Genomic DNA, 25,500 nt, shown 5'->3' with positions numbered 1-25,500 from the left:
TAAAAAAAATAGGAAAGTCGGTTTGGGGCCCCAAATCCTACTATTGCTAATAGCACCGCAGATGTCAGCACTGCTAATGGATCCAGCTGTGGTGGCCCGTGGCAGTGTCATTCTGTCTCTTTCCCGTTGAAACCTGTGGGAAGAGACAGTCTAGAATAGCACTGGGCTGCTGGACCCTTAGGAGCAGTAGTGAAGCGGGGCAGCAGTGGGACGAGGTTGGGGGTACCTCAGGCAGATGGTTGTTTTAGTGTACAGCAACCCCAGGCTTTGTTCCTAATGAAGGCACCATGTACTTTCAACAGGTGGAAGACTCAGGCGAGCTTCCCTTGGCCAGGTGAGGGAAGTGGGCATTGCAGGTGCAAGAAGTCCCTTGGGCCAAGGAGACCTAGGTGGGCACATGCGGGTGGGTGTTCCTGCTAAACACCCGGAGTTTTCTTCTTCTTTTATTTAAGAAGAATCAGAAAATAAGAAGCATCCTGGGTTATCTCCAACACTCCCAGAGTCTCTGAGGTGTCTGATTTACTGGCTTGCTTGCTTTGTCAAGCCTTGGCTGAGAACAGATAGCATGCAGATAGGGGCTGGTTGGCAGGCAGTTGATCAACGTGCCAGGGGCAGGGGACTGCTCCTGCTGTCGGCCACATCAGCCTCCACAGAGGCGGGGACATAATGATACAGTCGGTCAAGTCACAACTCGGGCTGTATCCATCCTGGGCAGCCACTGCCGCCTCTAGCTCTGGGTGAGCACGAAGTTTGCGTCAAGGATGTTTACTGCTGAGCGCAAGGTTTGGTCTCACATGGTTTAATTTGATCTATTTTTATGCATGAGAGCCCTTTTGCCTGGTTCACTCCCCAGATGCCTTGAATGGCTGGGCCAAGCCAAGAGCTGGGAACTCAACCCAGGTCTCTCCGTCGGTGGCAAGGACGCCTGCCTCCCAGGGCTTGCACCAGTGGGAAGCTGGGGCGTGGGAACCGAATCCGCTGCTCCAGTGTGCGTTGTGTGTGTGTGAACTGCTGTACCACCATGATCCCAGCAACAGGTCATAATGCAGATCAACCCTGGATAAACAAATAAGGCCCACCCTGCCTCAGGACAGTCATGTCTGAACACCAAAGACCAGTGCTGGAAGTTAGGCACGCTCTGGTCAGGCACAGTGTGGAGTTCACTCTTGAGCTGAAGCCCATGCTGATGGCATAGCTGTGAGGAAGCTCAGAGCTCCCCACCCCTTGCCCAGCTGACGCCACTCCACGAGCTCTTGGACACCTTCATTTGGGCTTGGGATGATTCCCTGGGACTTCAGGAGACTGCCTTGTGACTGCTCACCAGCTCCAAGTCGGGGGAAGAGAGTGCAGACTGATTTCCAGCCTCCTGGGAGCAGAGCCAGTTGTGCTCCTGCTTGCTCTGGTGCTGGGGACTGCAGTGGGAGCACTCCCCACGTCTGCCCTGGCTCCCTCTTCCTCCTCTGATAGGTGTCTTCGCCCTGGCTGCAGACTGTGGCCAGGAGCCAGGCACTCAAAGGGCTGCTCCCACCTTCCCGCAGAGGCTCTGACAGCCACCAGCCTCCCCCACCCCATTCTAGGCCCAGCTGGAAGACCCCTCTGGATACCTGTTAGCGGGAGATAAGGCCTGCCCCGGGCAGTTACCAGCAGGAGGTGACCTGACAAGCCTTATCTTCCCACAACACTCACACCTTGCAGCCTTGAGCTAAATCATAAAAGAAAAACTGGAGTTAGGAGCCTTGTCCCTTGCCTAAGTATTTTCTTCCGCTCCTAATTTTATCGCCTTGCTAAGGAAGTCAAAAGCAAACTAATTAAGTAAGAGCTAAAGGCCAAGTACTTGGACTGCGCTGGCCGGCTGCCCAGAGCTGCCAAGATAACGGGAGGTTCAGGTGAGTGAGCTGGGCACAGCACATCATTACTTCAGGGTCCCTGACACCAGAGACGTTCATGAAGCCAAACAGCCATGAGCACAAAACTGACCACTTGGCAATGCCCTTCTGCTTTCCGGCAGCATGACAGCCTTTGGATGGTCTGTAGGGATCGTCTTCACAGTGGACTGGCTCCCAGCTCCTTTGGCACTCTCTCTCCGCTGGGGACCAACTTTTATTCTGGACTTTCCACTTAATGATTCAGATCACTGCAAGCACAAATGGACCATCAGAAATTAAGACTTTAGGAATAGGGGTCATTGCTGTGGTATGGTGAGTTAAGTGGTGGCCTGCAATGCCAGCAGCCCCTATGGGTACTGGTTTGAGTCCTGGCTCCTCCACTTTTGATCCAGCACCTTGCTAACATGGCTGGAAAAACAGTGAAGGATGCTGTACTCACTTGGGAGCCCTGTAAGAAGCTCTTGGCTCTTGGCCTTGGCTGAGATTGAATCAGCAAATGGAAGACCTAAATTAATTGGAAATAGTTGCCAGGACCTAACATCCTAGTCTTGGAAGTCCTAACGCCCCACCTCTGGTCATCACCTCTCCCTGGACTTCTTTTGGGGCTCCCCCAAGTGTGCTCAGCATGCGATTCCCAGCACTTGGTCTTGAGGAGATCAGCAAGTCTCCCTCCTCAAGGCGGGGGTGCGGGGAAGGAGGCAGACACTTGCACAGACAAGTGAGTGCCCTTCAAACATCATGGAAAAATGTATACTATGAGTAGTCCATGTAGTACCCATCTCACGACCTTGCACCAAAAGCCTATTTCTTTGAATTTCACTTGTCATGAGCTTCTGGATGTGACCATAGTCCACCGGGGCCACTGTGGCACACCAGCTAAGGTGCTTGGGAAGACAGCAGAAGATGCCTCATGAACCGGGGTTCCTGCCACTCATGTGGGAGACAGTGACAGAGTCCCAGGCTCCTGGCTTTGGCCTGCAATGGCCCCTGCTGTTGCAGTCATTTGGAAAGTGAACCTATTTTCACTGAAGCTGGGAAGACTGATCAAGTCGCAGCCTGGCCATCCACTATCTCCTCTAGTTGCACAGCTTTCTAACCTGAACACGACCTGGGTCCCCAAAGATGTCAGAGGCCTTTACTTCATGATGGATGGACAAAACTTAGTGAGTAAACAATGACAAGATTTGCCATTGGAGTTGGGGCTTGAGCTACATACTCACGCACCTGTTTCCCAAGACTGTTGCTCGTCTATGGCACCTCTACTTGGAGGTGGGTCTTCCCATCCATATTTCCTGCTTCTAGGTGGCATGAAGCAGAGCCCGTGGCTCTGAGCCCTCCCAGCCGGGCGTGCTCCTGCGGTGAGCCTCACACCAGCTGGGAGATTCAGAAGGTGGTTGCAGAGGACAGAGAAGATGAACGGAGGGTCTACACCTGTCACTACTGCAGCCCTACGTGACTGTTCCCAGGGAGGACTGTCCTTCAAAAAGGGGACTTTTCTCCTCTGGATAGTGAAAAACGTGATTTTCTACAGGGGACCACCAAAAGTGATTGTGAAGAATCTAAGATTTCACAGAGGTGGGGTGGGAGAACCCACTTAGAGCCCCGGGAATAAGCCTTGAGCAGCAGGGCGTCAGCAGAGTCTGAGCGGGCCACAGTGACCCCTTCAATGTCCTCCCCTGGCTGTATTCTCCCTCCCTCTCTATGTTCCAACCTGAAGCAGTGTCTCTGAGTTATGCTTTATGACATTAACAACAAGGAGGCTTTATATGTCAAGACAAAGTGGTTCTTAGTCTTTTCTTTTTTATGACTGATTTATCTGTTTGAAAGTCAAAGTTACAGAGAAAGGGAGAGAAAGAGAGCTTTCATCTACTATTCACAGATGGCCACGATGGCCAGGCTGAAAGGCAGCGCCAGGAGCCTCATGCAGCTCTCCTTGGGTGGCTGTCCAAGCACGTGGGCCATCTGCTGCTTTCCCAGAAGCATTAGTGGGGAGCTGGAAAGAAAGCGGAGCAGCCAGTGCCAGTGGTGGGTCAATCCACAGGGCATGCCACAATGCCAACCTATTTGAGATGTTATGTGCTCTAGCAAACCAAGAGTTTGGGTTTGTTTGGTGCTTTTTTTTTTTTTTGTAAAATAGAAACTTAGAAAAGTTTAATTAAGATTTACTTTAAAACCACCAAATTATATTTCCATAAAAGCCTCTAAAATAAAATGCTGTATTTGTTGAATTTTTAAAAAATATTAGTTTTATAAACATGGTATCATATTTTTTTACAGTATAAGGAGATTTATAAACTGCATAGAAAGCAAGAAAGTCATACTCACATGGTCATAATTTCTAAGAAATCTGTTAATAGTCATTCATTATTAATGAATCTTAAATGTAGAAATGTGCTGACTCAATAAATAAGAAATTCCGCTTCTCATTTGCCCAAAGTGGAGCTGGGGTGTGTTGGGAAGGGAGGTTAGTCCCCCCGCGGGGATGGCCAGTCCAAGTGCTGGCATGGGTCTTTCTGGGAAGCAGGCTGCCACCAGGACTGAACATGCATCCGTGATCAAAAGCAGCTTTGATTGAATATTAACTTGGCAAAACTTTCCCAATGTAAATATTTTTTCAAGACTAGAAGAAAAATTGTATAGGCAGAGCTTTAGAAACATGCCCATGTTCACATCCTCAAAACTCCCCCTTTATAATCCTCCCTGACACCCCCAAGCCATCCCATAGAGACACACACTGAATGTGAGGCACAGGAAAGCTAGCGCCAGTCTGAAAGATAACCACTGAAATCAATCCTGGTGTCTTCTCGTGAATGGTCTCCATTAGAGAGGCTAGAGGGGCAGGCATTCGGTCCGGGGCTTAAGACCTGCGTTAAGACACTGATATTCTCTGTCAGAGCTCCTAGGCTCAGCACCTTATGGCTGGTCGTTCACTTCAGCTTAGTTCACAAGACTGGGTTCCTGCTATGCACTGTGGGAGCTCGTACTGAGTTCCCAACCCCAGGCTTCAGCCTGGACCTGGCCATTGTGTGGGCATCTGGGGAGCGATGCAGGAGTGCTCTTTCTCTCTGTGTCACACACGCATGACTAAATGGAGACTTAAAAAAATGCTATTAGGGAGAATCAAGATGGCAGAAGAGGGTAAGATCACGTAAAAACAGATGGAAAAACATTAGCCAGTGTGAAACAGAGAGGGCACATTCTAGGAAATAGGAGAGTACAGAACAACAGCAGAGGGGTACCTGGAGATTGACAGACACAGAAAGCAGTGGATGCAATGGTGTGGTGTTACAGTGACTGATAACCCAAAGCATTCAGCCAGTGATGATCTGAATTGTACTGGCCGCCGAAACTCCACCAGCAACCAGGTAGGAAGGGATTTTCACTGGGAGCTCAGGAGGTGAACCCAGACAAAGAACTGCCTGTCTTACTGGTCTGTTTGATTTGACGAGGAGCAGAGACAGAGCAGCAGATCCCAGATGGGCAGTGCGGGAACAGGGTGGATTTCACAGCCCAGTCTGCCCCCTAGAGCCATATAGGGCGCCATTTAGTTTAAGAAGGCAAAGGCTATGCAACAGTACTGCAGATGCACTGAGCTGGGAGTGAACTGATTTTGGGCTCAGCAAAATGCAACAATGTGGCATCCTACAGGTTCCACCCAAGATAGGTCTGGGTAGTCATCAGATCTGATAGCCAGAAGATCAAGAACTCTAGTAGTGGCACATTAGGCACCATTTTGTGCAGTGTGGTAAAGAATTTAAGACTGCAAGGACAACAGTGAACTGCGCATGTGCTGAGCTGGGAAAGAACTCACTAAGCTCAGGGCATTGCACTGGTCACACAGGAAAATAATACCAACCATGGCATCATATGGGTCAAAATAGGTCTTGTGTGGCCCCCAGACCTAACAACCAACAGGTTCTAGCAACATCAGCACCAACAACAACCTAGCTATATAGGACACCTGGTGTTTCCCTAATCCTGGGACCTGCTCCAATCGGAAGTGGGAGAAAGGTTGTACAGACAATTGTGCAGCCTCAGCACAGTATCACAGGAGCTGGAGAGTGGTGAGCCAGGAGCTGGGGCTATGGACACCATAGTGGAAATCTAACGTAGGAACCCAGACCTGGAACTCGCTTGAGGGAGTGGCACAACTGGCTGCAAACAAAGTGTACCAACTGCAATAAGTAAAATCAAACTGTAGACCTGTGGGTGACAGAGCTTAGAAACCTGCCCTATGGAGAAGAACCTGTTAACCAGAAGTACAATGACCAAGAGCAAAAGAAGAGACAAAGGCACAATGAATATTACTGAAGACTTCCCTGCAAAGGAGCAAAACCTTTTGCCAACCTCAGAGTTCACTGAGGAAGACATTGAGAAAATGGGGCATACAGAATTCAAATCACTTCTTATAAAACTTCTATCAATAACAAGAAGCATGTGTAGCAGGCATTCAAGGAATTTAAGGAATATGTCACACTGGAAATGAATCAAAAGAAAGCTGTTATATCAGAAATGAAGAATACAGCAGAGCAAATTAAAAGTACAGTGGAGATTCTCCAAAATAGAATGGAGGCAGAACAAAATAATTTCAAAATCAGAAGATATTTCCTGTTACCAGGGGAAAAAGCTGGAAGCAGAGCTGGATCAGGCTAAAAAAAGTATTCAAGAATTGAAAGAGACTATTAAAAGGCCAAATAAAAGAGTTACGGGAGTCCCAGAAGGTGCAGAAAGAGAAGCTGGGTTTACAAATGTGTTTAATGAAATAATAAGGGAAATTTTCCCTAATCTGGAGAAAGAATTGGGAAACAAGATCCAGGAGGGGCACAGAACTCCCAACAGGATTGATCAAAAGTGATCTTCATCATGACACATGATCATCAAGCTCTCTTCAATCGAATATAAAGCAAAGATCCTTAAATGTGCATGTGAAAAAATCAACTGACATATAAAGGAATACCAATTAAACTCACAGGAGATCTCTCACAGGAAATTCTACAGGCACGAAGAGAATGGAGTGACATATTTCAGATTCTAAAAGGAAAAAATTGTTGGCCTAGGATAACATATCCAGCAAAGTTTTCTTTGGTCCTTGAAAATGAAATAAAATTCTTCCACAGTAAAGTTAAAGAATATGCTTCTTCCAAACCTGCCCTACAAATGATACTTCAAGATGTTCTCTTGACAGAGAAGAAGAATAGTGCCCACCAAAACCAAAGGCAAATGTGAAGAACATCCCAGTAAAATGACAACAGAAGACCAAACCAATTAACAACCCACTGCTGAAATGACAGGGCCAAATTACCATCCATACATATGAACCCTGAATGTAAATGGCTTAGACTCATCAATCAAACATAGATTAATAGACTGGATTAAAAAGCAAAACCCATCTATTTGTTGCCCACAGGAAACTCATTTTACCAACAAAGATCAGCAGAAACTGTATTTCATGGATTTTGATTTTTTTGGTAGTTTCATCTCATCAAAACACTTTCTTCTGATTAAATCCTTCAGTGACTCATAGGTCATACAATAGCATCATTTTCTTTAAGAAGATTCTTGATTTTCTCTTTCATTTCTTTAGTGACACATTAGTTATTCAGTAGCATGTCATTTAACTTCATGGTATTGTTGATTTCTTTTTTCTTCCTGTTGTTGGTTTTGTATTGTGGCTTTTCATTTAAGGGGATGTACAGTAACTGTGTAATGGAGACTGTCATATCCAGATGTAAAGATACAATGCAGTATGCATCTCTACTAGACAAAGATGGACACCCATTGAAACTGTTTACTATATCTTGACAATAGGATGCTGGACTCTCTGCCACTGTCCATGCCCACAATGATGGACATATGATTGTGTATGAAGAATTATACTATAGAAAGATATGGGGTAACTCAATGAGGGGGGAGGGAATTGGGGATGGGACAAGGGAAATCCCAGGGCCTATGGAACTGTATCATAAGATGATAATAATAAAAAGAAGTAAAAAAAAAGTTATTAGGGTCCAGTGTGATAGTCTAGCGCTAAAGTCCTCGCCTTGAACATGCCAGCATCCCATATGGGCACCGGTTCTAATCCTGGCAGCCCTGCTTCCCATCCAGCTCCCTGCTTGTGTCCTGGGAAAGCAGTTGAGGACAGCTCAAAGCCTTGGGACCCTGCACCCATGTGGGAGACCCAGAAGAAGGTCTGGGCTCCTGGCTTCAGATTAGCTCAGCTTTGGCCATTGCAGCTGCTTGCGGAGTGAACCATCGGATGGAAGATCTTCCTGTCTGTCTCTCCTCGTCTCTGTATATCTGCTTTTCCAATAAAAATAAATAAATCTTAAAAAAATGCTATTAGAGAAATAGAGTGGTTTATGGCACACTGTTCAGGGTGGAAGGCTGGTGAAGAGGCAAATTAGCATGAGCTCATTTCTATTAATGTGTGTGTGTGTGTTTGCATTAGTAAAAAAAAAATATTCACAAAGCTCCCTACTGTTCCAGCTCTGTCGGATTATGGTTGCTTTCCATTGTTCCCTCTTTTTCTATTTCTGTACAGTTTTCTGCCCTTTTTTTTTTTTTTTTGCAATAAGCACACGTTGTGTTTGTCATGAAAGTTTTTGTTTTTTTTCCTGAAGAAATGTTCTTTGGCTGAGTCCCTGGGTTGGGGTTCACATGCTGAGCCCCACTTAGGGCTGAGGGGGCATTTCTGCACTGGCCAGAGGGTTGGCCAGGAGCAGGTGCATAACAGATGCAGGATGCAGAGACTGCGGGTACACCATGGGCACCACTGCTTGCAGGACACTTTTGTACCTGCACATGTCCCTTGGAATGCTTCACAGACCTTAACAAAGAGTCATTTCCCCCACTGTTTTGCTGAAACAGCATTGGGAGACGCCTGAAGAAATGCTACCCAAAACAGGGGAGGCCTCTGTTCATGTGTGTCTGAACCCCTCAACATCACAGACAACCATGCTGTGTCTTGCAGACGCTGCAAACAGAAAGGGGAATTTCTAAGACTCCAGCTACATGATGGAAAACATGCTTCATTTGGACAGCAAATCTGAGGCTATTAGACTATCACGTGTTCTCTGATGTGCCAGGTTATTACGGCCATATGGCTCCCAGAATAGAGTCTTTGGGATGAAATTACCAAGTGGCTCATGGGGACGCTGTATCTGACACAGGTGAGCCAGACTGGAAAAGGCCCAGTTCCTTTTAGGGTGGCCCCTTTCTCAAGGCACGGGTGAGCAGCTTGTGTACCGGAAGCCCTTCTCACATCAAGGGGAGGTGATGTGCTGGCTTGACACTTTTACACTGCCGGAAGGTTCCAGGGACTCACATAATGCTGCCACTGTACAAACGAAAACAAGTCTTGACATCCTGATATCCTTTGCAATACACACAATCCCCGGAATGAGAATCTAAAGCCCTCTTTCAGAGCGCACTCCACAAATGCAGGTCCTGCAGCCTAGCCCGGCCCTGTGGCAGCGCAACCTTCAGGGCCAGCCTGAAGAACGATGCAGTCCCGGTCCTGGCTGCCTCTTCCTCATTCCCCAGGCTCTGGCAGTTGGCTTCGATCAATAGACCTGCTAGGTATCTGTAAATCTGAGTACAGATCCATTCTCATAAAAGTCCAACACATTTTGCTTCTCAGCCGAGGTGCAGGATCGGAAGGTATTTCAGGGGGTATTTGAAATTGGAAGATTAAATTCTGTCTTCATGCACATCGTGGATAGAAGTGGTAAGCTGGGTGCCAGTGACCTTTCTGGTTGCAGTCCCTGGGGCAAAGCAGGTGACAGGTGCAGGCCCAGAACACACACGGGAGCTGCTGGCGGCAGCATGGGGCTGGAGTGCAGCTGCCTTGAGGGGTGGATGGGGAGGCCTGGTGGCATAGGCCTGTGCCGCTGATGTGAGCCAATGCGTCTCAGCCGGCAGCCCTTGGACCACTGGAGGGCCCTGGCATGTCCTTCTCCTGTGCATGTCCTATGGCACTGCTAGATGTTTTCCACCCCATTTAAGAGTGATTTTTAAAAAATTAAAAAAAAATTATTTATTTTTTAATGATCTTACTTAGTTGAAAGTGGGTAATACCATTGTTTCCACACTAATATCACTTTTTCCCCTGTATCTGGGGTCAGGGGAGAAACAAAGGGAAAAGCCCCACCCAGCCTCCCGCCCGTTCCAGGTCCCCAATGTGAGGCATAGTCCAAGAGTCCTGCTCAAGCAGTTTTGATAGTTCAACAGGTCTGAATTGCTGCCAATCTCGCTGTTCCAATCATGATGAAACCTATTCAGAGTCCACTGGCTGACACAGTCTCTTCATGGTTGGGGTTCTGAGATCAGCAGTTCAGTTGGAGGGATCTCCAAAGAAACTTCATCTGAGATGATCCCAAACCTGATTCTTGTGTGAGTTTGCCAGTACAGGGTCTGGCACAGTCTGTCGCCCCAATCAGCTTTTGCAATTGCTGGTCATTGCAATTGCTGGGTCAGTTCTGTTTCCAGCCCTGCCTTCCACTTGAACCAATGGGTGTTGCAGTCCAGCCCGATCGTACCCACTTCACACTCAGTCCTCATGCAAACCAGTGGGAGCTGCAGCCTAGTTGGAATGACTCCCCGTAACCCCCACCAGGCCTGCCCCCTACCCTGGTTCCCCTGCATGCCAGTATGTACCGCAACTTTCAATTTTAGATTCTGTAATCATTATTAAGTGCGTATATTTGTGGGGAAAAGATCTTTAATGTAATGCTTTTTAACAGCCGCTTTGTGCTTGAACTTATGCATTTCCATTGTTGTTTATTATCAAATAACTGGTGATTCTTTATCTTTGATAATGCTAATAATTACTATTGACTTTTAAAATTTCTTATTCTAGACATTTAATTTAAATTTCCTGCTCTAAAAATTTTCATTTCAATTCATTCATACAATAGGAAAAAACATTCTTTCTGTTTCTGGATTTCAGTTAATAAAATGACACATTTTGATCAAAGGGAAATAAAGAGTGATTTTTTTAAAAGAGATATTTTATTCATTTGAAAAGCAGAGTAATGGAGAGACAGAGAGAGAAAGAAATCTTGTGGCTACCGGTTCACTCCCCGTAACAGCTGCAACAGCTTGGGCTGGCCCGGGCTGAGCCAGGACATGGGAACTGCTGGGTCTGCACAGCAAGGAGCACAGAGGCCGCTGTGCAAGTCCCTGTGGCCTGGAAGCTCACTCACCCACTCACTCACTCACTCACCCACTCACCCACTCACCCACTCACACGGTCACTCACCCACTCACCCACTCACTCACACGCTCACTCACTCACTCACCCACTCACTCACCCACTCACTCACTCACTCACCCACTCACTCACCCACTCACTCACACGCTCACTCACTCACTCACTCACTCACCCACTCACCCACTCACCCACTCACCCACTCACTCACACGCTCACTCACTCACTCACTCACTCATGCGCTCACTCACCCACTCACTCACCCACTCACTCACTCACTCACCCACTCACTCACCCACTCACTCACTCACCCACTCGCTCACACGCTCACTCACTCACCCACTCACCCACTCACCCACTCACCCACTCACTCACACGCTCACTCACTCACTCACTCACTCATGCGCTCACTCACCCACTCACTCACTCACTCACTCACCCACTCACCCGCTCACTCACCCACTCACTCACTCACTCACCCACTCACCCACTCACTCACCCACTCACACGCTCACTCACCCACTCACTCACCCACTCACTCACTCACTCACCCGCTCACTCACCCACTCACACGCTCACTCACCCACTCACCCACTCACTAACACCCACCCACCCACCCACTCACCCACTCACTCACTCACTCACCCACTCACTCACCCACTCACTCACTCACCCACTCACACGGTCACTCACCCACTCACCCACTCACTCACCCACTCACCCACTCACCCACTCACTCACTCACCCACTCACTCACTCACCCACTCACGCGCTCACTCACTCATTCTCTCATTCATTCATTCATTCATGCATTCACTCACTCACTCACTCATTCAATCACTCATGCACTTACTCCACAGTTCACAGTCCCTTCCTCCATGCATCCAGGTCACATCTGCTCGTGTGTTGGGTACAGAACAGGATGAAAGATGAGCCCGTCTGTGCTCCCACTGGCCTCCTGACCACAGACCTGCAGAGTCTCAGGAGCGGTCCTTAGGCCAGTGGCAGCAAACTGAAACTTGGCTCCTTTGCAAACTTTACAGCCTTTTCCAAACCCCGGAGTGATACCAGCAAGCCAGGTGAGGAAAACCTGAAAGGAGAAGTGGGGACATGTGTGGGCTGTTGCGCCCTCTCTGGAGGGACTCTCTCCTGGATCCCGGCCTCTGTGGCATGGGCATTCCTCACCCCATGCCAAGGCCCTGGCCTCTCTTCTGTGTAGCTTAGCGAGGAGCCTGTTTCACACACTCAGCCATCTGTTGACACCGCAACACAGCTGGAAGGAGCCACACTGGATTGTGGGACACTGCAGTGGGGGCTTGGGAGGAGGCAGCCCCAGGCCGAGCAGGTGACAGCACCGTGGGTGGGTGGGGACAGGTGCGGCTGGCGCGGTGGGTTGCAGTCCTAGGAGCCGGGCTGGCAGCACAGCAGGGTTTCTGCCCAAAGCTGTGCTGGACCCCAAAGCCAGCTGCCAAGGGCTGACGACTCCTCTGTTGGTAGGCCACGTGAACCAAGCAGAGGAGGGAGCCACAGGGTCCCTCGAGGGAACGGGGATAATGCCAGACGAAGGAGATGTGGATTCTCCCCAGATCCGAGGGAGCTAATTTAAAAATGCTATTTTTAATGACCACTCCTTTCCTGCACCATCTTTCCAAATGGGGTCAGGGGCACGGCTAGATTCAGTTCCCCTGTGGGTGCCACGGTGGGTGGGTGCTTGTAGACCTGGCTCAGGCTGCCCAGGCCAGCACCAGGCTTCCTGCTCAACCCACATCACCTTGGGAACCTTGGGAATTCCTGCCTGCACAAAGCTGCTGGGCGCTGCTCACCCTCCGCCTCCAGCGGGAAGTGAAGAGCCACATCTGCCAATCTCCTCTGGAAGACCAACTCTGCAGCTCTCGCTGAACTTCTGCCCTTTTGTTTTCAAAGACAGAAAAAAGCCAGTTCAATGGGGCTGTTCTCCTTCTGCTAATGTGCGTACCCCTCAAGACTTCACGGCCACTCTGCAGAGCGAGGGGTAGGCACAGCTCCTCCTCCTGGCACCCTGCAACAGAGGGAGGGAAGCTTCCTGATGAAGCCCAGAGCTCAGAAGGCACGGAAGGCAAATTACCCTCCAGCAGCCGCGGAGCAGTCTGCAGCTAAACGCACGAGGGAGAGCCTGCAGTTGCCAAAGACTCGATTATGCACGGGCTGGAAAATTCATGGGTTTCCGTGTTAAATACTAACTCTCTTATAATTCACAGGAAATTAAACTCATCTTGCAGAGGAGCCGAGCCTGTGACACGGATGCAGTTCCTCCCACCCTACCCGTGGCTGGCGGCTGCGTGAATGCTGTGGCCGTCTCCGGCCCTAAAGGAGCTCAGACGCGAGTCTGAGCTCTCATGCACGCACTGGTCCCTCTAGCTGTTGACCCCGGCAGGACTTCTCCAGTGCTACTTCTGCTCTCTCTCTCTCCATCCCTCTGTCACCAAGACAAGGAGCGAAGGGTCCTGCTCACAGCTCCCTGCCACTTCCTTCCCACCTCATTGCACCCACTGGCCGCATGAGATGGTGGTTTCTGTGCAGCCATTGTCACCTCCGATACCTACAGGCATGACTCAGCGGTGCGCGCCCTGTCCCATCTTTGCTCAACTCCCACTGCTGGTTTTCTGCTTCCTTGCCGCCCACCTTCCTAGCGCGGGTGCTGCCCGTCCCGTTCACCTACACGGCAGCCCCTCTGTTGTAACGATGAAAGAACGGCCGTGATACAGTCACGTGCCACAACCTAACACCCCACTCAGCCGTGGGCCTCATGTATGATGGTGGGCCCCTAGTATTGTCACGGAACTAGACAGCCCCATCACTCTGTGCCATGGTGGAGGTCAGACTACCGCAGCCCAATTCAATGTACGCACATGTGTGTGGAGGTGCTGCACACCCAGTCACTGGACAACAGTCAAGGCCAAGTTTGCCGACTCAAGGGTTTACTATACTATACTGCTAAATTGTGCTGTGCTACAACCCTTTGCCTTACCCTTTCAGACCACATTTCTATTTAGTAACACTCTGCTGTGCTCCACGCCGCAGGCTTGCCTCTTCTTACGTTTGCACCTTGTTTGTTCAGCAGTAGACTGTACACCACGTACAGGGGGCCTTCAAAAATACTCAATGGAAATGGGATTAAAAGGCAGGTTTATTTTGGTGCAAAGATTCATGCAGCATTTGTTCATAATACACGCAGGTGAACTTTATGAGAGGCATGGTTTGATTTTTTTTTTGCAATCAAAGACACCTAATTTTAAATCTCATTTTCCATGAACTTTTTGCAGTCCCATGGGCGAGCCTAGGCATGCACTAGGCTAGACTGTCCTGGTTTGTGTCAGCACACACAGGATGTTCTTGCTGCAATGAGATTCCCTAATGATGCAGTTATCAGTGTCCCCCATGCATAACACACTATGTGACAGGTCATCAGGCTGTGGCCATCTCCTTTCATTTGTGTGCTGTCTGGGCCACTTTCCCATCTCAGCGGTGGAGTTAGTAGCTGCAAAATCTGAGGGGTCGGGGCTTGGCAGCGTGGCCTAGTGGCTAAGGTCCTCGCCTTGATCCCATATGGCCGCTGGTTCTAATCCCGGCAGCTCCACTTCCTCTCTATCTCTCCTCCTCTCAGTATATCTGACTTTGTAATAAAAATAAAATAAAAAAAAAAAAAAAAAAAAAAAAAAAATCTGAGGGGTCTCCCACCTGCCTTTTATGGGAATTGTGTCCACCCACCCGCCTGATGTGCCGGGACAGGCAGGCATTGGTTGGTAGAATATAAACAAATGAGGGCAATGGCCTTGCGTCTTTGGATCACAGCTGTGTCTCACACCTGCAATGCACCCTGTGCTCAGACGGCGCCTGGTGCAGCAGTGTCCCAGGAGGGGGTAAAGCAGGGCTCGTGTTGCGGTGCAGTGCATAAAGCCGTCGCCTGTGATGCCGATGTGTCACAGGGGAGCCAGTTCAAATTCTGGCTGTCCCACTTTGCATCCAGCTCCCTGCTAACGGCCTGGGAAACACAGTGGAAGATGGCCCAAGTACCTGGGCCTCTGCCACCCGCGTGGCAGACAGGCAGAAGCTCCTGGCTCCTGACCGTGGTCTGCCTGAACCCCTGGCCACTGGGGCCATCTGGGGAGTGAACCAGTGGATGGAAGAGCTCTCTTTGTCTCCACCTCTTCTTCTTTCTCTATAGCTCTGATTTTCAAATAAATAAATCAACTTTAAAAATAAAACCATGTGTGAACAAGGATCGGAGCTGCTAAGTATCTCTCTTGAAGTCACTTTAGCAACTGACTGACTCTCCCAGTCGAAACCCTGGTAGACTGACCGCGGCAGGAGTAGAACTAGAGAACTGTGCGGCTCGCCTGCTTCCCCCACCCAGAACGCCTGCTGCCTGTCACCACAGACCTGCGTTCTGTGCTGGCTCAGCCCCAGCAGACAGGGTAACGCTCTTGAGCTCTCAGCTCTGCACTGATGCGTGCCTCCACGGCAGACTGTCCGTGAGCAAGCCCCAGGGACCTAGCTCTCCTCTCAGGGTGGCCCCGGGCTGTCCATCTGGAGGGGTGGCCACTGTCCCCCATCATTCTCACGTCTGACTGACCTGTCTGCTCTGACGGGAGGTCTCCTCGCTCTTTGGAGGACTCCCTTTTCTGGATGTCCCAGCAGGTGCGGGAGGGCAGGACTGAAGCTCTGTACGGGAGGACTGGCCTTGGGAGCCGGCTCTCAGGAGAAGTAACCACGGTGTTGGCAGGGAGAGCCACGGTGAAAGGGAAGACTGGGGAGAGGACTGGGTGGGGGAACGGGCAGGGTGTGGGGAGGGAGGGTGAGGCATGGCTGTGCTGTTCACGGAGCCTGGGGCGCACTCATCCCTCCCACGCCCTTGGGTTCACAAACTCCAGTCCTCCCCTAGGCACGAAGCCCGCTCCTGTCCCAGCTTGGGGGTAAGGGGCTGCCTGCTGCGATTTGCACCTGGCCCAAGGTGGCCATGTGGACTCTCCCGCAGTCAGCTGAGCAGTCATGGAACCTAGACATATTCTGACACTTCCTTCCTGGTGGCTTGTGTTAAGTTCTATGCTGTTCTGAAAGCGTATTGCTGCATATCCAGATGAATTTTTAAATAATGGGGCTATGGCACTGGAACATGGAAATGTACTTGGGAAATATTAATATGTAAATGAGTGAAACAAAATGCGCTTTTGAGGCAGCTCTCTGCCAATCTGCTTCATCAACACCAGGAAGAAAAAGTAGGTGGTTCCAAACATTTTTTTACTTGGAACTGGAACTAAGTCACTTGGAGCCTGTCGCACAAGCCTATTTTTGTGGGAGGAGAAAATATCCAACAATTTTATAGGAGACGTGAAAGTGAATTTTTCTACTGCATTCACGCGTCTGCCTCTCCAGCTTTTCCTCTGTCACTCCGGCGCTGGCTTCTTGCTCTCACACGCAGCCATCATTTTTGGGCTCAGAGAGAAGCCAGCTGAGAAGAAATAAACCATGCCCTAGCACTAGGTGTCGCTGTTCCCTTATCACAGACGGGGACCCGCATGCAAGGCAATTTACCTTGGCTAAAATAACAAGCGTGTTTTCTGGAAATAAAATAACCAGTAAGCACTGGGAGAGGATTATTTGCTTTCACAGGTGTCCCCGAATCAAAGCTGAAGTGTGAACAACAATCCACTCTTTCCATGGGCCTCCCACGTCCTTTGGGCTTCTGGAACCTCGCCACTGTGGCTGAGCCGCGTTTGTATCTCGGACCTAGCCGCCTGACTCCATCAGCCCCAGTGCATGAGTTCGGTATTTTCAGCAGAGCGAGCGGCATCAGCGTTTTCCACCGTTTTAGCATAACTCACACACCACGGATACTTGGAAAGGAAACATTTAAAGCAAGGCTCCAGAGATCCAATATTGTTTCCACCAAGGGCACAAAATTCCACGTTTATACAATGACACACGCGCCACACACACCCCCGCTGTTAGCATGCATTAAATAAGTGAACACGAAACGCAGATGATAGCAGCCCCCTCCCTGAGCGGATGCTCGGGGTGTGAGGTACGACTACACTTTGCACACCTGCCTCGCTGAGCTCCATCCGCATCACCTGTTTTGTGAACCAGGAAGTAGATACTTCTGAGGATAGTGAGAGCCCAGGACCACCTTGGAGGACAGAAGATGACTACCCCAGCACCAGAATTCCTAACCGTGACACACACATGGCCCTCTCTCCCATGGCTGGCTGGCTGGCCTGCTTTCTTTAAAGGTTTATTTATTTTTATCTGAAGGATGACTTGACAGAGGAAAGGGGGGATGGGGGGAGACAGATATCTTCCATCCACTGGTTTCTTCTCCAAATGGCCACAATGGCCAGAGCTTAGTTGATCCAAAGCCAGGACCCAAGGACTTGGGTCGCCCTCTGCTGCTTTTCCAGCTCTCAGGAAGGGAGCTGGATTGGAAGTGGAGTGGCTGGGACAGGAACTGGTGCCTATATGGGCTATAGGTGCTACAGGCAGAGGATTAGCCTATCGAGTCACCATACCTCTCCTTCCTTCGATGCTCTTTGATCCTATTTTTGTGGCAGAGAGAGGCCTGCTGCATAGCCCTGAATTCTAACTCTACTCCTCCGCAGGTGAGCTGTAGCAGACCTGAGAAGTGCCTGTCATATCAAGTTCTCATATTCTGCATTGAGGGATGGCGGAAGGGACCAAGTTCCCATCTCCATGTGAGGCCATTACCGGGATTAAGCATGGTGGGGCAGCAGCTGAAGATGTTGCTTGCTTTGCCAGCATCCCAGAGGACTGCCGATTTAAGTCCCAGTGGCTCCGCTTTCAACCCAGTTTCCTTCTAATGCACCCAGGAGGCTGCAGATCTAGCCATGAGGGAGGCCTTGGCCAGGCCCAGCCCCAGGTGCTGCAGCCACTTGAGGATCTGCAGCAGTAGGTGGAGGCTCTCTGTCTTTCCTTTCTCTCCATGGTTCTGCCTTTCAAATAAACAAATCTTTGCACAGTGCCTGTCCCATCCCATCCACTCATTTGTAGACTTGCTGATGCATTTTTAAAAGCTGAACTCAGGAATAAATAATGTGTTGTGAGTTCTCCTTCTCCCAAATGAATCTGGGGAGGTTGGGAGTTGGTCTTAATTAAGCAGGTGCCCAAGGCTTGAGGGCCGAGATAGCCCAGCTGACTTGTTCAAAGGGATAACTTATATAAATAACCTCAGACGTCCTTGTGGGCCACATGGGCAGCCCATGGGCTTCTGGTGGGCCCAACAGTTCCCTCTGGCTTTTCAAATTAATGTCTTGATTTTACCAAGAAGGGGACAAAAACAGAGAGGTTAAGTCTCACTTGCAAGGCAACCTCAGTGAGGGGAGAGGGTCACTTGTTGGACCTGGGGACCCAATCTTTTCCCGGATTGCCATACTGAGTTGGACTCTGCTTAACACTGACAAGTTTCATCTCCACAGGGTTCACTTCCTTGGAATCTTTATTCCTTGATAACTTTGAATTTTTACCAGCAGAGACAGGAAACATCACAAAACAGTGCTAGGAGAGGCACCAAGTGCTGCAAAAAACAAGAAAGATGTTTGCTTTCCTTATACGTTTGGGTGACGATGTTTGGGAAATAACTGAAATTCCTGCGGGTGAGTGTGGGTAGCTGGCTCCCAGAAAATACCCCCTGGAAATAGGGTGCTGTTGACTGCTAGTGGGAGTTGATATCTAGGCTGGACACTTCTGTCTTAACTGGGACATGCTGAATTGTCAACAGGCATGGAAATGCACAGGTTGATTTGGAGCTTCAGACCCAGTCATAGCTAAGCGATCAAGGAGAGGATGCAGAATTTCCCTGCAAAGGAATGCAGTTGTGTAGCGGTGGTCATGCCTACTGCTTCGCCACCCTCTGGGCCCATGCACAAACTACATGTGACCCTCATTGATAATTAAGAGGGATCAACAGAAGGTGGTTGGAGGGTGACACTTATCTTCCTAGACCCACACACTGTGAGCAGAGGAATGTGGGAGCAATCCAAGGCTACCCCAGGGGCCAGTTTGGGATTTTCTTCTTGGTCCTGCTTCAAGCCTGGCTGCTGTGTGCTGCTAGGCTAGGGAGATCCCATGAGATTACTCAGAGAAGACTCAAGGTTGTGTCAGTGGATGTGAAAACTCTGTGCTGAAACTACACAGAAGACATCACATAGAGCTCAAGAAACTTGTAGGAAACAATGAGTTAAAACTTAGACATATGTGCCAATTACCCGGTTTACTCTGGGTTCGGGACAAAGGCTCAGCGTTGTTTCTTAGGCAGCAGAGTGGACACCGTAATGGACATAGAACTGAAACTGGAGGGTTTTGGAGAAGTAGAGAAGCTGATAGAAGAGAACAGTTATGTCCCCATGGGATTTCTCGGTAGCATAGGACATCAATAAGGATTCATTCCCAGCAAAGGCACAAAGTTATTTGTTTCAGATTTTAATCTGAGAAGTTATTGAGGATGACTCAAATGGGCAAAGAGAGACAAGTCCCCAGGTTCCCGGGGAAGTGGTCAGATAATAAAACTACTGCGCTAACCAACCAGCTGAAGAAAGGGGAAAAAAACCCCTGTAAAAATTAGCAATCGTGCCTCTCCCTTTAACGCCTAGAGCATACTCCAAGGAGTTCACAGAACATACAATTAAAAGGCAAGTTCATTTTAGTTCAAAGCAGTTTTGAAATCCATGCAGTCTTTTTCTTCACCATTTGCATTGTCCATGAATTTTTAAAAGCACCCTTGTGTAGTCTTGTTCTTCTTCTTTCTGTCTATAATTCCTTTCCGCTGCATCTTTTTTATTTTCCGTTTACATTGAAAGTATTATGGGGAAGGGAGAACATTTTTAAGAGGAAAGGGAGGCAAGTGACTTATACATTGAAAGCTGCATCTCTCAAGCTCTCTGTTTTCAGATAAGAAATTCCCTGCTGGCCTAGCCTCTTGGACATCAACAGGAAGCAGGTGACAGAGCAAATGAGCCAGATGCCAACATCTGCCCTTTCCTTCAGTATGGTGCCCGGTGCCACATCACTCATGCACGTGGACCAAAATATGAGACAGACTGGGCACATGCTTGGACACTTTATCTGTGCCTTTCCAGAGTGTTTACATTTCCTACAAACACTCTCTCATCTTGGCATCTTACGAAGTGATAAAAGCACCAATGACGTGCCTGGGGGCACCAGGAGCAGCTGTCAGAGCACACTTGGTGGGTCTGGAATCTGGGCAGCTTTGACGCATATTGTCCTTGAATGGGTTTGATTTGCTGTGCTCCTCTGAGAAGACATGGTGCTCCCTCCTTGGGTCAGCTTGCACGTTAATTGCTGATGGATGGCACCAAAAACTCAGCTTGCCTGTGGCTGCTGTGGAGGTGAGAGCTGTGGTTCAGTTACATGCTGCCACCATCAGTATTTTAGCTGGGGACCTTGGCCACTTCGTTAGATCGGAATGGGCATCATGCTCTGTGAGTGTTAAGCTCAGTAAGGCGGATGGCAAGATGTATCTTAAAATTCCTTGTTTTGGGGACCCAGTGTGGTGGTGTAGCAGTCCTGTGGTGCTGTCACCCCATATGGGCATCAGTTCCTGTCCTGCTGCTCTACTTCCAATCCAGCTCTCTGCTTATGGCCTGGGAAAGCAACGGAGAATGGTTTAAGTCATTGGGCTTCTGCACTCATGTGAGATACCCAGAAGAAATTTCTGGCTCCTGGCTTCAGATCAGTTCAGCTCCAACTGTTATGGCCATTTTGGGGAGTGAGTCGGTGAATGGAAGATTTCTCTCTGTTCTCTCTCTACAACTTCAATAAAAATAAATAAATCTTTAAAAAGATCCTTGATTTGGGACCTAAGAGAATCAAACATAGAGTCTTGTTAACTCCAAGTGGGGATGATGGAATGTGCTGGCCTCGGCTGAACAGTGGCCACTCTGGAAAAGCCTTCCCTGAGAGCCTCGGCTGGCGCAGGTTGCGCCAACCACACCACTGCTCCATCGATGCTTTTTTCCCCCCCCTATTTCATGAACTTATTGGAATAATTTCATTATCATCACTATTGTTTGGTACAGGGATGGGCTTTTGGAGTTGCTTACTGTGCAGGAACTGACTCTAGAAACCCCAGTTTCTTGATTTGGCATAGGGGGAGGCACTATGTGGAATGGGATATATAATAAGCCAGAATAAGACGGTCACTTCCACGGCCTTCCAGACCACTCTTGCCTCAATTCCAGAAGATTCTTTATCTCTGGGGCTTGTTCCTGGGTTATCACGCATAAGCAGCAATGTCCTCCCATTGCCTTCCTGAGAGGTGATAGTTTTTGACCCTTATTACTGTTTGGCATATAGTATGTCCATTTGCTGTCTCCGTCGCTAGTAAACCTCCACGTATGCAGGAGCCTCCTCTCCAATGTCGCATATTCCTAATTTCTGGACACTGTTGGGCATGCTGCAGAATGCAGTGAATATCTGCAGAATAAATGGGATTTTTGATTTCTCCTACTGCATTTTGTAGCGCTTCAAGCAGGCTAACTATAAAGGCTGTCAGTGTGGACACGGAATGGACCATGTGTTTCTGGGTGAAGACAACGCTGGCAGAGAGAGGCTAATTGTAATCCCGTATTCCCCATGACTAGGCAGAATTTAAATTGCTGGAAGACAGAAAAAATTCTTTTGAATTCTTACTTTTTATGTATGGGGTTGATGTATTCTCTTTTTCTCTCTGGGTCTTTCATTTATGGAAAGGCAAAGGAAGGAGATAGGGAGAGGCACAGAGAAAACCCCCCATCTGCTGGCCCATCCCCAGTGCCCGCCATGGCTGAAGCTGTGGAGGGCCAGAGCGGAGCTAAGCTGAGGAGCAGCCCACATCTTTTAGAGGAATGGCGGGAACCTGATTACAGAGTCTGCATTTAATAGAAAGCTAGAGCCAGGAGCCAACGCCAGGCCTCAAATCCAGCCACTCTGTCAGGGAATGAGAATATCTTAATAACTGGCATCTGAACTGCGGGGCTATTTGCCCCCATGCCCTGCTTTTTATGAGCGAGAAATGGGCTTTCATTTTACACGTAACTCCACCAATATACCATCAAATGAACACAGGGGACAAGGCACTGTGTTACAGAGGCACAAAGATTGTATAACACGGGCATTGTACTGTAGAGAACACGAACAGACTGACGCCTCCTGAAAATATGACAAAGAACGAATCTGATGATTAATAAACAAAAAACGGCGTAGTCAGGTTACAACTAAGATCTTCTTTCTATTAAGGTGTATCTATTTTACCTCAAAGTCAGAATTATTGATAAAGGCAGAGAGAAGGGGAGTGAGAGAGGTGGAGGGGGAGAAGGGGAGAAAAGAGAGAGAGAGAGAATCTTCCATCTGCTGGTTCACTCCTCAAATGGCTGCCTTGGTTGGAACTGGGTTCTCCTTTTGGGTGCAGGGTCTCACCCTCTGCTGCTTTCCAAGGTGCATTAGTGGGGAGTCGGGTCCAAAGTGAAGCAGCCAGGACAGGAATCAGCACCAACATGGGAGGCTGGTGCCACAGGCAGAGGGCTATTGCACTGTGCCATCACACTGGCCTCAAGATACATTCTTTTTTTTTTTTTTTACGTATTATGAAATAATTTTAGACAGTAAGGTGAAAGCTTATAGCATCTCCAACATCCTCTGAAGATTTTAGGTTGATTTTCTGAGAAGGTATTTGTAAATCATTTGCATAGAGATTTCCTTGATTTGATAAGATTGGAAGATCGGATTATGTTTCTCGATGTGAAAGAGTTAAGTCCAGAGAGTAGTCACAAGCAGCAGCACTTCAGCCAGTCGGGGGAGAGGACAAAGCGCCCAGACCAGAGGCATCTCTGTGTCTTAGCGAGGCTAGGAAGGGATCAGAGGGGAGCACATACAGGAAAAAAAGCAAACGTACCACGAACGGCATTATGGTCGTGTGTTAGTACAATATGTGCTTTTCATTAGGCTGCTTCGAACCGGGGTGACCATCTGTTGTCCAAGCAGCGTTACTCTCGAGTGTGTAGGTGTTGTTGCCAGAAAGGGAAACTGGAAGAATGGATGTCAAGCAGGACCGTCCCGAGAAGCCAGGAAGCACTTCCCTTCAGACTCGGTCGCAGTTCCTTCTCAGTCTGGCCTATTTTCTTGGCCATGTAGCAGGCCGGTCTGTTGATGGCTCCCCAGGCTCCGCAGCTCCCCAGGCTCCCCGTCCCTGGGTTGTCGGGATGGAACGATTCTTTCAGGGTTTGCTGCTTCCCCTGCCGCTGCCCCGTACTGCAGTGTTTTGGTTTGCAACTTCAGTAGAGGCAAGCTGACCTTTTATTTTGCTGAATAAGCCACGTTTTGTATTCTTTTTTTTGGACTAGTATTAGAGTGTTTGTGAGAATCCTGGTTGCATCGCCGTAACTGGGATGATTATTAGTTCATGTTTAGGACGTAACACGAGGAGGCTTGTAGCTTCAGTGTTTGGGCTGAACTTGTTTGACGCTGGTGTGTTTTCTTTCTATAGGTGGGACTGTAATTCTGCAACTTGGATCTTCAGAGAATAACTTGTGTTGTATTATTGACTTATTTTTTTAATGTTAGCATCCTATAATGCTTTCATTCACTTTCCAACGCAGTATAAATAAGTATTTTAAGTAAAAAAAACAAATTCCAGTTTATAGGCCATGATGAATAAATGTGAGTTGAATGAATGCCTTTAATCTGAATGGCGCAGTCGCTGTGTCAGTCTACAGACAAGGCAAGCAGAAGGTGCAGATGCTCAGCAAGGAAGCATGCGCCATTCTGCATTCAGTCTGGAACACAATGCAGCATTTAGTGTTCAGGGGTAAACCGAGGCGCCCCTGACATCTCCAGCAAGTCGGTTACGAGCAAGAACTCAATCCACAAGAGCTGATACCTGCACGCTTGAAGGCAGAGGCTTCCTTGGCAGTGGAACAGAGCTTGGGTTTGCAGGGCCCAGCTGAAGGCTATAAGGGTTTGCTGGCAGCTGAGACGCCTCTCGGCAGAGCCTGGATCTAGTTACAGCTCACACCCACAGCACCACTGTGCTGCCTGCATGTTTCAAGAGCCGAACACCCTGCATGGGCTGGACTTCCTCAAAGTCTCCAACCTCGGTACAGTACAAGGGCAAATCTTTGCATTCACATTCCTTCATTTGAGCTCCTTGGCCTTCCTTTCCCCTCCTTCCCTCAATGGGGCCTGAGGTTAAGCAAGGCAAAGGTGGGGGAAGAGACAGATGGAGAGGGACAAGGGGTAGGCTGGGGGACAGAGCCTGCCATCCACTGCACCTGGCAGCAGCGCATGGCAGGACGCAGGCAGGGCCCTTGCCATTAGCAGCACAGCTGGCCTCACAGGTGCCCACATGCAGCCAGGAGGGCTGTAGGTCCCTGTTGTGTCTCTAAGTGTATGGCACTGTGGCTGCATTCAATTGCTCAGAGGATTTGCTGTTTGGGGAAGTGTTTTTCCGGGAGCTTGAAGGGCAGTTCCCTGTTAACTGTTCCCATCTTGCTGGAGAATCAGCAGTTCACACATACGCTAAGGCTTATAACAAAAAGCCCATTCATGGTTTTTCCCTCTTTTATTTTCCTGCCTAAACACCTGTTTCTTTAAAAGCCTCTATTTGCCTGCATAAGTAAGTGTGCCTGTAAAACTGGAAACCAAGGTTAATTTTTTTTTCTTTTCCCAGGCAGATGACTGGTGACTGTGTCCATTCAACGGGGCCACTGTGTCGGTGTGGTGACTGTGCCCTTCCTGTGGGGCCACTCTGTCGGTGTGGTGGCTATTTCCATCCTATGGGGCCATTCTGTTGGTGTGGTGGCCATGTCCCTCCTATGGGGCCACTGTGTCGGTGTGGTGACTGTGCCCTTCCTATGGGGCCGCTCTGTCGGTGTGGTGGCCATTTCCATCCTATGGGGCCACTCTGTTGGTGTGGTGGCCATGTCCATCCTATGGGGCCACTCTGTCAGTGTGGTGGCCATGTCCCTCCTATGGGGCCACTCTTCAGTGTGGTGGTCATGTCCATCCTATGGGGCTGCTCTGTTGGTGTGGTGGCCATGTCCATCCTATGCGGCCACTCTGTCGGTGTGGTGGTCATGTCCATCCTATGGGGCCACTCTGTCAGTGTGGTGGCCATGTCCATCCTATGGGGCCGCTCTGTTGGTGTGGTGGCCATGTCCCTCCTATGGGGTCACTCTGTTGGTGTCAAAAGTACGTAGGCCCAGAGGTCTTGGCTTCTCCCTGTCTCCTTTCTGCTGGCCAGGCGTGTATTTGTGTCCTGACACTGGCAGGCTGCCAGAGCCACCCACGGCAGCTGCTCAGGAGAATTTGCTCATGTCCAAGAAACACTCAGAGTCATCTTCTCTGACACAAGACACTGGC

General features: G+C 49.1%; 1 protein-coding gene and 1 long non-coding RNA gene across 2 annotated transcripts in view; one reads left to right on the top strand and one right to left on the bottom strand.

The window, feature by feature from the left end:
- The window catches only part of PRKN (parkin RBR E3 ubiquitin protein ligase), a 1,179,505-nt gene that overhangs the window by 38,080 nt on the left and 1,115,925 nt on the right, over positions 1-25,500 (bottom strand). The gene's annotated exons all lie outside the window — the stretch shown is intronic.
- LOC131478562 (uncharacterized) lies at positions 1,723-13,439 on the top strand. Its single transcript, XR_009244574.1, has 3 exons — positions 1,723-1,886; positions 3,189-3,430; positions 13,332-13,439. It is a non-coding gene; the product is annotated as an uncharacterized LOC131478562 (long non-coding RNA).

This window comes from Ochotona princeps, chromosome 1 (assembly GCF_030435755.1).
Source record: "Ochotona princeps isolate mOchPri1 chromosome 1, mOchPri1.hap1, whole genome shotgun sequence".
Classification (NCBI taxonomy): domain Eukaryota; kingdom Metazoa; phylum Chordata; class Mammalia; order Lagomorpha; family Ochotonidae; genus Ochotona; species Ochotona princeps.
Note: the sequence above shows the minus strand (reverse complement) of the source record. Positions and strands in the feature narration are given on the sequence as shown.